This window comes from Mustela lutreola, chromosome 4 (genome assembly GCF_030435805.1).
Source record: "Mustela lutreola isolate mMusLut2 chromosome 4, mMusLut2.pri, whole genome shotgun sequence".
Lineage (NCBI taxonomy): Eukaryota > Metazoa > Chordata > Mammalia > Carnivora > Mustelidae > Mustela > Mustela lutreola.
Genome location: NC_081293.1, coordinates 79,406,026 through 79,418,529, shown reverse-complemented (window position 1 = coordinate 79,418,529; position 12,504 = coordinate 79,406,026). Strand labels below are relative to the sequence as shown.

Genomic DNA, 12,504 nt, shown 5'->3' with positions numbered 1-12,504 from the left:
CGAGGGCTTACTGATCTGTTGCACAGATCTTGTTGGTGCTTGAACGGATCGGGGCAGGAGGGCAGGTGGTGGCCTGCTGGGCCACCTCCCGTCAGATACCATCTACAGCAAACGCTGCCTGGGTCCATTCCCTGTTATTAAAACGCACATAATTGCTTCGGGTTTGCAGAGTCTGCTGGATTGGTGGCTCTGCCAAGGCAATGAGGCAGCTGGAAAGGATTTTGCCAACTACTTCTCAATCCAATTTAAAGAGAAGAGCAACCCCATCGTTTATTGGTTTTGTTCTAGTCTCCTTGACCCACGCTGTGCTGCCAGACAGATAGCATTTAGAACTGTGGGAAAAGCCAAACATCTACCCTGGCAAGAGGCCCAGCATCAACTGGAGATGGCAGCTGTGACTGACTTAGGGATGCTGGGCACTGAGGGTGGGGAGGGGGCACGGGGGCAAAGCAACTTAGGACAAGGCACAGGTCCCAACTCTGTCCCTCATCAATGGTCTCTGGTTCTCTCTGCTGTAAAACAAAAGAAACCATGAATGACATGATTTCTGGGGGCCTCTTGGGCTCAAACCTTGCCAAGGTGTCCGTCTGCATTCCTGGGCACAAACCCACATTCTAAATTGTCAGGATCTCTGGGAGCCGGGAGGAAGGTAAGGACCCAGAGATCGAAAATGAAGGTATGGAGAGACGTGGGTGGTGCAGCTGGTTCAGTGGCTGACTCTTGGTTTTGGCTCAGGTAACGATCTCAGGGTCGTGGGATCGAGTCCCGCTTGGGGCTCTGTGCTCAGCACAAAGTCTGCTTGAGAATCTTTCTCCTTCTTGCTCTGCTCCTACCCTCTGCTTGCTCTCTTCTCACTCAAATAAATAAATAAAATCTGAAAAAAAGAAGAAGAGTAGGCACGGATGGTAGTTGAGGGGTCAAAGCCGTGGGGGAAAGTCCCACCAAAGATACAAAACATGTGTCCTTGGAAATAAAAGACTTCTGCTTCTTTGGTGAATAAACAAGATCCAAGATTACCCACAATGTCTTTAGTGTCCATCATTAACTAAGACAGTTCTCCAGCTTGCAAAGGGTTGAGAACTTCAGTCTTGGTCCTTGTAGGGTACTTGGCGTAACACTATCAGCAAGCACACTTGGCATTCCATGGCTTAAAAATTGGGGTGGGTCCCCTGCCCGCCATCTCCTCTGGGCAATATACTGTGCAGTTTTATCTGTGAAAGGTTTTGTTCAATTTCAAAGAAAACAGTTACTGACAGGCTTTCAACAGATAAAACAGCATCTTTTTATTTGGTGGCATTTTGTTACTAGGAACTGATGTGCACTCTCATAACTTGTTGGGAGGACGAGGAGACTGGAGGGCTGTCCTGTTAGGTCTAGTCTGCAAATACAGATGCAAATGTAGTCTAGGAAATCTGCAGCTTCCGTGGGGGGCGGGAGAGGCAGGGGATGGACGTTTACCACAGCAATATTTCAGAGAGCAAAACAGTTGAACCAACCTCAAGTTCCACAATAAGGAAACTCTTCAATTACTCTATGGTCAAGAATATAACAGGATATGAGATGGACATTCTCCTAGTGTCTCAAGAGCTGTGACTGGGGCCCCGAGTAGAGGACAATGGTATGTATCCATTCCCCAGTGAGGGGCCAGGTAAATCCCAAAGGACTAGCTACGAAGGGGCCAAAAGTGGTGGTGTGACCATTAATTACTCTAAACCCACCTTCAGCTTATGTAAGAAGAGATTTCTTTGAAGGAACTGAGAGAAGTGAACACTGTGGCTATTCCCCTTCCCCAGCCATTAGGAAGAAGGGGAGCCTTTCTGCCAACCCAAGCCAGGTGAGGGGGCCTCTGGATCACCACTCTTGCCAGCAGAGGGGAGATCAGCCTCTCACTCCTTGATCAGAAGCTGACTGAAGTGTAGATACTCCGGGCCCAACCCTCTGCCCCTGGGAGGTCCTCACCTACAGGTATGAGGAAGTGCCAAGGGAGCCGACCCTGTCCCTGACAAGTTCCCCATGGCCAAGTGGGCAACTGGACGGGAGCCATCTTGAAAGGGCCCTACTCAGGTAAGACAGTGTGATAATGGCGCTGGGGGAGAAGTGGCTGGGGTTGGCTGTTCCAGGCGGATGTAAATATTTGCTGGGAGTGCTCTGTACACACTGTGTCACTATACTGTGCTGTGATCTCACTTGGGTAAGGAGAGGGGAAGCACGTCCACATCTCTTTGGGCCTCAAAATTTCAGGTGCGGAGAGGAGGTGAGGAGACAAGTTTTGAGTTTGAAGGTGAAGAGTTAATGAGGTATGGTATGGTGTTCATTTAAATGCAATACTAGGGGCACCTGGGTGGCTCAGTGGGTTAAGCCTCTGCCTTTGGCTCAGGTCATGATCTCAGGGTCCTGGGATCGAGTCCTGCATCGGGCTCTCTGCTCAGTGAGGAGCCTGCTTCCTCCTCTCTCTCTCTCTGCCCGACTTTCTGTGTACTTGTGATCTCTGTCTGTCAAATAAATAAATAAAATCTTTTAAAAAATTAATAAATGCAATACTAACCAGGTATTTATTGAGCATTTACTATGTGCCAGGAGACTGGTACCCATTTTAGGAAGGAGGAAACAAAGAGATCAGGCCTATGAGGCCTGTCTAGCTCCAAGGCCCGTGGTGAGGCCAGTAGCAATCGCAAGCATGGAGTCTGGCGTCAATATGCTTGCATGGTTCAAATCTTGGCTCCACTACTCAGTAGCTGAGTGACCTTAAACAAATTATTTAACCTCTTTGTGTCACAATGTCCATCTGTAAAATAGGCACAGTAATAGTACGTCCCACACAGGGTCATTTGGAAGATTAAATGAATTCATACAGGTCTGTGCTTAGAGTAAGTCTTAGCCTTAAAAATGTTCATTACTATTCTTTCGGTTACATCCCATTAACCTCATAGAATGCTTAGGATACTGTACTAAGTTGAGAAAGGAGAGGCGCTTAGGTGGCTCAGTTGGACTCTTGGTTTCAGCTCAGGTCACGATCTCAGGGTCATGAGATCAAGTCCTGTGTTGGGGCTCCCTGCTCAGCACAGAGTCGGCTTGACATTGTCTCTCCCTCTCTCACTCACACTCTCTCCCTGTCTCTAAAATAAATAATCTTTTTAAAAAAAACATTACATTGTACAGCGTGATTACAACTACATACAAAATTGTTATATCCTCATAAAGGGAAAAAAAGGAAAAATAATTCTTCTGTTGGGTCCGTTATCAAAGGAACGAGACTGAGACAAAGTGAAAGTTATGCAAAGCCTTATTCTATGCCAAGCATTGGAAGTTAGACTGACCAGCCAGGGCTGCCTCCGAAGAAAGCGACCCCTCCTTGGTCTTTTTTTTTTTTTTTTTTTAATTTATTTAACAGACAGAGATAACAAGTAGGCGGAGAGGCAGGCAGAGAGAGAGAGAGGGGGAAGCAGGCTCCCCGCTCAGCAGAGAGCCCGATGTGGGGCTCGATCCCAGGACCCTGGGACCATGAACCGAGCCGAAGGCAGAGGCTTAACCCACTGAGCCACCCAGGCGCCCCCCTCCTTGGTGTTAAAGGTTAGTTTTATAGGGCACAACCGCAGACCTCTACGTATGTGGCTTTGGCTAATTGGATGTCTCCTACCTGTGTGTTTTAGTAACAGTTACGTGGAACTGATATCAATAACTGTTGAGGCATTTATTAAACAAAATGGCCTTATTTTAGGTGTGTGTTTTAGCAACAGTTACCTGGAACTGATATCAGTAACTGCTGAGGCATTTATTAAACAACAAAATGTCTACCTAGGCAACATGGAGTCACTTTGGCTAAGTAGGCCCAGGCAGGCTCTAGGGGTTTAATAGGTTTTAACGTGGAATCGACCCCAACACTTCCCTTTTCTTCATTTCGTAAGAACATGACTTTTATTTGGAGGTTAGTTAGTTGGGAAAGCTCTGGCTTTCCGCCGGGAAGAGGATGTAAACGATCAGGGTGTACGTTTTGTGCACGGATTAGCGCTGGCATACACAACACCCCCGGTGCTAGAGGATAGGTATTCATCTGTCCATCCCACTTATTAAATGCCTACCGAGTATCAGATTCCAAGATAAATGCTGTAATATAATCAACACCAAATCACTGAATGCTGATTAAGGTTGAATTGTGCCCTGCTTACCCCTGCTCTAAATTCATATATCGGAGTCCTAACCTCAGTACATGACTATATTTGGAAATAAGGTCTTCATGGAGGTAATCATGTTAAAGAGAGGTCATTAGGGAGGACTCTCATCCCAGAGGATGGGTGTTCTTATAAAAAGGGGACATTTGGAGAGAGGCACCACATAGGGCTACACCTGGAGGCAGCAGTGGGAGCAGCCTGCATGCGTGGGAAATGAAGAGTTAATGTTGTGGGCATGTCCGGACCCCTCACACCATGGATGCATGGTCTATGTGCCTCTCAGTGGAATTCCCGGGGCATCAAGGGCTAGCAGTGATGGAAGCCTACACCAAACTGTCGCAGTCAGAATCTCTATGGGATAGAAGTCAGGCACTGGAGTAATACAAAACTTCTCCAAGTGGGGTGCCTGGGTGGCTCAGTACGTTAAGCGTCTCCCTTCAGCTCAGGTCAAGATCTCAGGGTCTGGGATCAAGTTCCGCAACAGGTTCCCTCTCTCTCTCTGCCTGCTGCTCTGCCTACTTGTGATCCCTCTCTCTGTCCAATAAAGAAATAAAAAATCTTTAAAAAAAAAAAAAGTTCTCGAAGTGATTCCTATGTGCAGTCAGGGTCCAGATCCACTGCGCTGAGCAGATTGTGGGAGGGCCTGATTTTATTTTATTTATTTTAAAAGATTTTATTTATTTGACAGAGAGAGAGAGAGAGATCACAAGTAGGCAGAGAGTCAGGCAGAGAGAGGGGGGGGAAGCAGGCTCCCTGCTGAGCAGAGAGCCCGATTCGGGGCTTGATCCTAGGACCTTGAGATCATGACCTGGGCTGAAGGCAGAGGCTTAACCCACTGAACCACCCTGGCGCCCTGGGCCTAATTTTAGTAAGAAAATTTAAATCTGTTTTCTGTAGGTCACTGAGAGGTGTTTCCGCATTTTGTAAATCTGTCCCTAAGGATTCTCATTCCTGTTGGCAGCGTCGGATCGTACTTGATGTGTGAAGGACCCCTGCCCCTTTTCTCTGCAAAACCACATGCCAGGCTCGTGGATGATCCAAAAATGGCCAAGACGGGTAGGGTGGCGACAGGATATGGCGAATGAAGGGTAAGAGGTACTTTTGTGATCAATCTCCCAGTAACTGCCACTGCAGATTTATGTTAACGTGAGCCAAAATTATTCATACAGCAGCCTTGCTGCCGGACAGGTGAATTTCACCCATACCTGGGTGCCATGACTCCTATTCAGTGATTTTGTTCGTAGGAGAGGAAGTGGGGTGCATCAGAATCACCTAGGGGGTTTTTTAGATCTACTCCTAGGTTTGGGAAGGTTTTGCCTTCCCTCTCCCTATTCTGGAAGCTCAGAGCTCCTACAACCTGCCCCACACCCTAAGGCCCCTCACTAAGGCCTCTCCACTCCCATTGCATGGGCAACAGGACTGACCCAGTGCAGGAGAGAGTCCTAGTCTCGAGGAGCAGGAGCACGACTGAACCCCCGGAGTCAATGCCTCGAGCACTATCATCAGGAGAAACACTCAATATCACTCCGTTTGTTCCTCATCAGTCCTACTTACTAGTTCCACGCCCATAAAGCATCTGTGATGTTCTGCATGACATTTTAAGAGCTTCAAAAAAGATCAATTCGTTTTCATCCCCCACTGCCCAGATTCGTGTTTTCCTATTTTTGACAGTGACCCCCATGCGCCCGGTCACCAGCAGTCACCAGCTTCCCTTCTCTTCAGTCCCAAGCCCCGACGGATGACAAACCCTTCCACCTCCTTCCAAACATCTTTTCGTTTGTTCTCATTTTGTTCTGTTTGCAAAAGTTCCTATGAGTTGACTTAAGTACCCTGCACAAAGAGATCCAACACGTTGGGGTCCTAGCACCCAGGACCTCAAAACATGGCTGTGTTTGGAGATGGGCTCTTTACAGAGGTATCAAGTTCCAATGAGGTCATGAAGGTGGGCCCTAAGCCAGTATGACTGGTGTCCTTGGGTAAAAGGGACGTCTGTACAGAGATCCACGCAAAGGACAGATGGCGGGAAGATGCAGGGAGGAGATGGCCATTGACAAGCAAGTGCAGAGCCTGTCCCCAGCGCCCGCAGAAGGATCCACCTTGGACTTGCAGGGTTCAGAGCGGCAAAGCAGCCCTAGGCACCAGCACGGATGTTCAGAACGGCACCCTCCATGTCTTGTACCCGAGCCCTGGGGACCCCATTCCTGGATGAGCGCCATTGCCTCCATGTTTCTCCCAAGCCCTCCCCTGAATGAGCCACTGCTGAGAGGACTTGTCTAAAACTCTGTTCTGTGCCATCACTCTATGGGGAGACTCTTCCAGGAAGCTCCCCAGGTCTGCGAGACCAAGACTGCTTTGTCCAGAGTGGCACTTTGCAAAGGGGAGCTTTGGAATTCCACTGGATGCCTGGGTTAACAGTCGTGGGAGGTGGGAGGTGTTTTTCTCAGGTGGTGGGAGAAACAAGGCTTCTTCCTCTGCTCAGAGACGTCTGCTTACCTGTCAAACGAACTCAACCACCAGTCTCCTCTCTCTCCCTTCCCTGATGGAGATGTGCTGAGACTATCTGAGAACATAAGGGAGAGTTTCTCAGCTTACCTGCCTACAGAGCATCTTGAAACATTCCTACTCTGCTTTCCAGGCTGGATATGTCAAATGCTAACTTTGGAGCTCCAAGCATTAACCATTATATCCCCAGCACCTAAGGAAGTGGTGGTATCAAAGACTGGACGGATGGATGGACAGACGGATACCAGATATGGCATTATCTATCCTGTCGCAATCCATTTCCAACTTACCAAATGCTGCCTCGCCCCTGCCTCATTCACGATGGCCTCTGGTCTCCCTGTTGTATGGACGGAACACACCCTTGAGCTTCCAATCTCCTCACTAGATGTCCCCCTTTCTGCCCCACTCAGGGGTCACCATTCAAGACACTACTCAAATTTGCCATCAGCTATCTCAGCTTCCAGAATCTTTTTTTTTTTTTTTTTTTTAAGATTTTACTTATTTATTTGACAGACAGAGATTACAAGCAGGCAGAGAGGCAGGCAGAGAGTGGAGGAGGCAGGCTCCCTGCTGAGCAGAGAGCCTGATGTGGGGCTCGATCCCAGGACCCCGGGATCACGACCTGAGCCGAAGGCAGAGGCTTTAACCTACTGAGCCACCCAGGTGCCCCTCAGCTTCCAGAATCTTTACATCTAAAAAGAAGGCTTTTGTCTTTACCTATCCAGGCTCCTTTTCATCCTGTCTCTGAAAACGTTGAGATTCTTAGTTTTATTTATTGTTGAAGATTTTATTTATTTATTTGAGAGAGAGAACATGAGTAGGGGGAGGGGCAAAGGGAGAATCAGACTCCTCACTGAGCAAGGAGCCTGATGCAGGCCTCGATCTCAGGACCCCATGATCATGACCTGAGCCAAAGACAGACACAACCAACGGAGCCACTGAGGCACCCTGAAATTCTTTTAAAATGCTAACTCATCAATATGTGCATCAAATAACTTTATGTATCTAATACATGTTTGCATTTATCTTCCCTACCAGATTATACATTCCTTGAAAGAAACCAATATATTGGGTGTTCCCCACAGAACATTTTTTTTTTAAATAGGCGTCATACTCAGTGCAGAGCCCAATGTGGGGACACTAAGATCAAGACCTGAGCTGAGATCAGGAGTCAGACACTTAACTGACTGGGCCACCCAGGTACCCCCACAGCACATCTTCAAGCACGTTATCTGTCAGTATTTTCGAGGAACATTAATCCTGTAAGGAAAACCAAGCCCACTAATTGTCACTTCTGTATCTGATCACTCCACTCCTGGTGATACCTTATCCTTTAAAATCCACTGTTTCCCATCTTGAAAAGAATCAGCTTTCACTGTATTTTCTAACATACTCAAATAAGAATTTACTATTTTTTCCTTGCTCCCTTAAGGAATCTGACAGGACTGCATGAACTTTCTTATCACCCACTCACTCTTTAAGCCTAGCAATTGCATTTTGTCCCAAGGACTGATTTCTGCTTCTGAGCTCCTTTTCTTCCTCTGGCCTCTAACATGACATGTTCCTCAAGTTTCCGTCCTTGGTTCCCCTCTTTGCTTTTCTACAAGGACTCCGTCCCTGGCAGTTTCATCCACTCCTGAGGCTTCAGCTGTAACCTAAAGATGCAAGAGGCCTAAACCAGGACCCAGAGCTGCATTTTCTAGCACTTACGGGGCATGGTCACAAACCTCACCCATCCCAACCTCTAACAAACCTTCACATCTTGTCTCACAGCCCATAAACAAACAGAACTTAATCCCTGCAACACGAATCTCATCTTCTTCCTGAATTCTCTGTATTTTTGGTAGGAACTGCTCCCAGCTACAGACTTAAAATTTACCTTCATCTTTTTTACAGTCCCCCTGGGCTCCCGGATATGGTCACTGGGCCATCACTCTCCACACCCAATACCTTCCATCCACCTGTGTCTGGCATTCAAGCTCTGGGGCCTGGGCTCCAACTCATCCTCAGTCTTATTCCCTAGGATCTTCTTCTTCTTCTTTTTTTAAAATATTTTAATTTGAGAGACAGAGAGAGAGAGAATAAGCAGGGGGAGCAGCAGAGAGAGAGAGAGAGAGAAGCAGGATTCCCCACTGGGCAGGGAGCCTGATGCAGGGGCTCGATCCCAGGACCCTGAGATCATGACCTGGGTGAAGGCAAACGCTTAACTGACTGAGCCACCCAGGCACCCCTCATCTAGGATCTTATAATACTTCAATCCAGGCAAAGTACTTGTCAGTGGCTCTTTCCTCAGAGTGCTGATAGGTACCACTGCTGGTAGCAGGGATGCTTCCGTCGGGCCCTTAGACACGCACACCAGAATCACTTCCATGTCAGAGACTGTAATACCACATAGCCGTTCAAACTGATGGTACAGGCATGTTACAAGCTGGATAAAGTTTGTGAAATAACATCACATGACAAAAGCAAGATATATTTACAAACAGTTTTTATAATCATTCACATAAAAAAAGTATATGAAGGAATACATCCAAATGACCAAAAAAACGGTTATAGTAGAGTAGTGGAATTGTGAATGAGGTTTTGCATTTTTCTAGATTCTAAATTTTACTTCGTGTGTTTTTTTTTTTTTTAAAGATTTTATTTATTTTATTTGACAGAGAGAGATCACAAGTAGGCAGAGAGGCAGGCAGAGAGAGAGGGAGGAGGAAGCAGGCTCCCTGCTGAGCAGAGAGGCCAATGCGGGGCTCGATCCCAGGACCCTGGGATCATGACCTGAGCTGAAGGCAGAGGCTTTAACCCACTGAGCCACCCAGGAGCCCCCTTTGTGTGGTTTTTAAAATACATTTTTACTCTAGGGCTGCCTAGTGAATCAGTTGGTTAAGCTTCCGACTCTTGATTTGAGCTAAGGTCTTGGGGTCGTGGGATTGAGCTCCGCATCTGGCTCCGCGCTCAGCACGGAGTCTGCTTGTGATGCTCTCTTTCTCCCCCTCTGCCCCTCCCCCCACCTGCACATACTCTCTCTAAATAAAACTTTAAATGAGATAAAATACGTTTTAATTTTAGAATAGTTTTAGATTTACAGATAACTTGAGAAAATGGTATAAAGTGTTCCTATATACTCTCTACCCCATATTCCTTTATTATTAAACACCTTTCTTTAGTCACAACTAAATGAACCCAGTACTTTCATGTAGTTTTTAAAACTTAAAAGATAAAACTTTTTGTTTGGTGAAACCAAATAAATAACTTAAATAGAAGAGAATGTCATTCTTTCTATAACCTCTAACTCTGAGTTAGCAACCTGATATTTATTATTTTTATTATTACTACAGCTTCCTCTTGACACAGATTGTTGGCCACAGACTGGAAGAAATTTTGCCTTATTCTCATTTGCTTGATGTTTGTGTATGTGTCCACATAACTGAAACTTCACTGTTGGCTAAAGTTGTGGAAAGTGTTTTCTTGAACATAAAGTTCCACATTTTCTTTTTTTTCCCCTCTAAGAAGGCTCCATGCTGAGTGTGGAGCCCTGCATGAGGATTGAACTCACAACCCAGAGATCAAGACCTGAACTGAGATCAAGAGTCAACACTTAACTGACTGAACCACCCAGCTGCCCCAAGTTCCATGAACGTTTTTAAGCCCCGTGAACCATCCCCACACCTAAAATCTCATGCTGGGTGCCTTGCTTCTCCAATGAGTCTGTAAGCTCTATGGGGGTCTTCTCTCACCCCCTGCCCCCTCTCCTGCTTTTTCTTACGTCCAAGAACACCCAGTCCAGGTTTGGTCTCAGAACATCCATGCAACAAATTCCACTTGTAATAAACAGTAGAAGACGCTTAACTGACTGAGCCACCCAGGCACCCCCTCATCTAGGATCTTATAATACTTCAATCCAGGCAAAGTACTTGTCAGTGGCTCTTTGCTTAACTGACTGAGCCACCCAGGCACCCCTCATCTAGGATCTTATAATACTTCAATCCAGGCAAAGTACTTGTCAGTGGCTCTTTCCTCAGAGTGCAGATGGGGTATGGATTTTAAGTTCCTAAAAGTAAAGGATTCTTTATGAAATTTTGTGTGAGAGGTCAGACTTTGACTTTGCACACCAGGACACCGCATTATTTTCTGTCTGCTTCATTCAAAGAGGTAGATTTTAGTTTTCAAATGATAAAAAGCACTCACACACCAAATGTTAACATATTCTGAAGAACATATTTTTGGCTCACTTTTAATGTCAGAGCTCTAGAAAATGGACTGTGGGGGTTTTGTTTGTTTGTTTTTTTAAACGTGTCTCCCCTAGTAAGTTTTCTTTGTTCTAACTGCCAAGTTGGTTTCAAAGAATCCTCTGGATATCTAGCAGTTAGAACAAATACTATAGATTATACAAAGAAATAACGAACTGAATTACCTAGGTACAGTCCTCCTTTTCATAGGAATATGACGGTTTCTTTTACAACAGAACTAAAAAAATCTCAAATAGCTTTCTGCCCCTTTTATTCGTTGATAGATCTATTTTCATCTTTTAGGAGAGTCTTTACTTCTTATAGCTAGAACTATGACTTAAAATGAAACAGCTTCTCAACAGTGTCCTAAGGTATATTTCGTACCTAATCTTAACTGGTTTTGGAAAATCCCTAAAAGCAGGCTAAACAAACCATGTAGCATTCTTGCCTCTTCCTTGAGTCTATATCATGTTGCAAAACATGTGAGGAGCAAGACTTGGTTAAACAAATTGAGGAATGCGAGAAGAGAAAATTTCTTACTTTGGGTTTACTACAATTGTTTAAATTTAGTCGGCACCAAACTCAACCATTAGATCGTAATTCCAAGGAAAACACTAAGGATGACTAAATAAGAATATGATGTTCATAGTAGGTGACCCAAGAACCCCAAACCAAAGTTAAAAGCAGCATCACTGACAACTTTCGAGAGAGCTGTGTCCAATTAAAATTGGCCGTTCTATCAACAACAGTATAATTTTGTTTTTTCCAAAAGTGATCTGACTACCCAAGAGCATCACTATTAATGATTTATGACAAACTGACATTTGACAAGCAAGCCTAAACAGAACTTTTAATTTGTCTCACTAAAAATCACCTTGGTGTTATGGAACGGGCAGGACCAAACTAGCCCATCTTGAGGTAAGACATGCTTTTTGAGACATTTGATACTCTAAATATAGTTCACCTGCTGTGAAGCATTGTGCAATTTTGCCAATGAGCTTTGAAAGAGTGGAAAGCAACGGGCTGGACAGTACCAGATATAACTGAACCACACAGTGACCCAAGGAAGCTTCTAGAAGGATGTACCTCAAAAGTAAAAAATGGAGTGACAGGCAAATCTCATTTTGGGGGGATACATTTCTGTCCTATTTGAAGTTTAAAATAACAAACATTCTTTTATAATCAGAAAACAATCCCTAGATTTGGCATTGTGGGAAAGACCCCCCAAAACAAACAAACAAATAAATAAATAAAGGGTTCCTGAAAAAAGGTAAAGTTTTATAAAAACATTACAAAAATGTTATTAGACTGTCCAGTTTTGTTGTGGCTTAAAAAAAGCTTCCCATTCACAGCATACCAACTCCATCTGAAAGAAAGCAGGCTCTGCTCCTTCATTCATTGACATTGCTGGTCTGTGTTTAGCCTACAGACAAATGCTTTCTTTGAAGCATGGATTAAAGCTACCATAGTTACTGGGAGTAACAGAAGTTGTGTGCATGTACTCTGTCACTGGGCTGTTTAAAGATCATTTCCAGACTTATTTTATTACCTAAAAATCCTCTTCTTTTTTTTCAAAGCTCTGACAGAGAATTTCTAAAAAATTCTAG

At 45.1% G+C, this 12,504-nt stretch overlaps 1 protein-coding gene across 1 annotated transcript in view; it reads right to left on the bottom strand.

The window, feature by feature from the left end:
• The window catches only part of EDARADD (EDAR associated via death domain), a 58,785-nt gene that overhangs the window by 23,886 nt on the left and 22,395 nt on the right, over window positions 1–12,504 (bottom strand). The window lies entirely within an intron of this gene.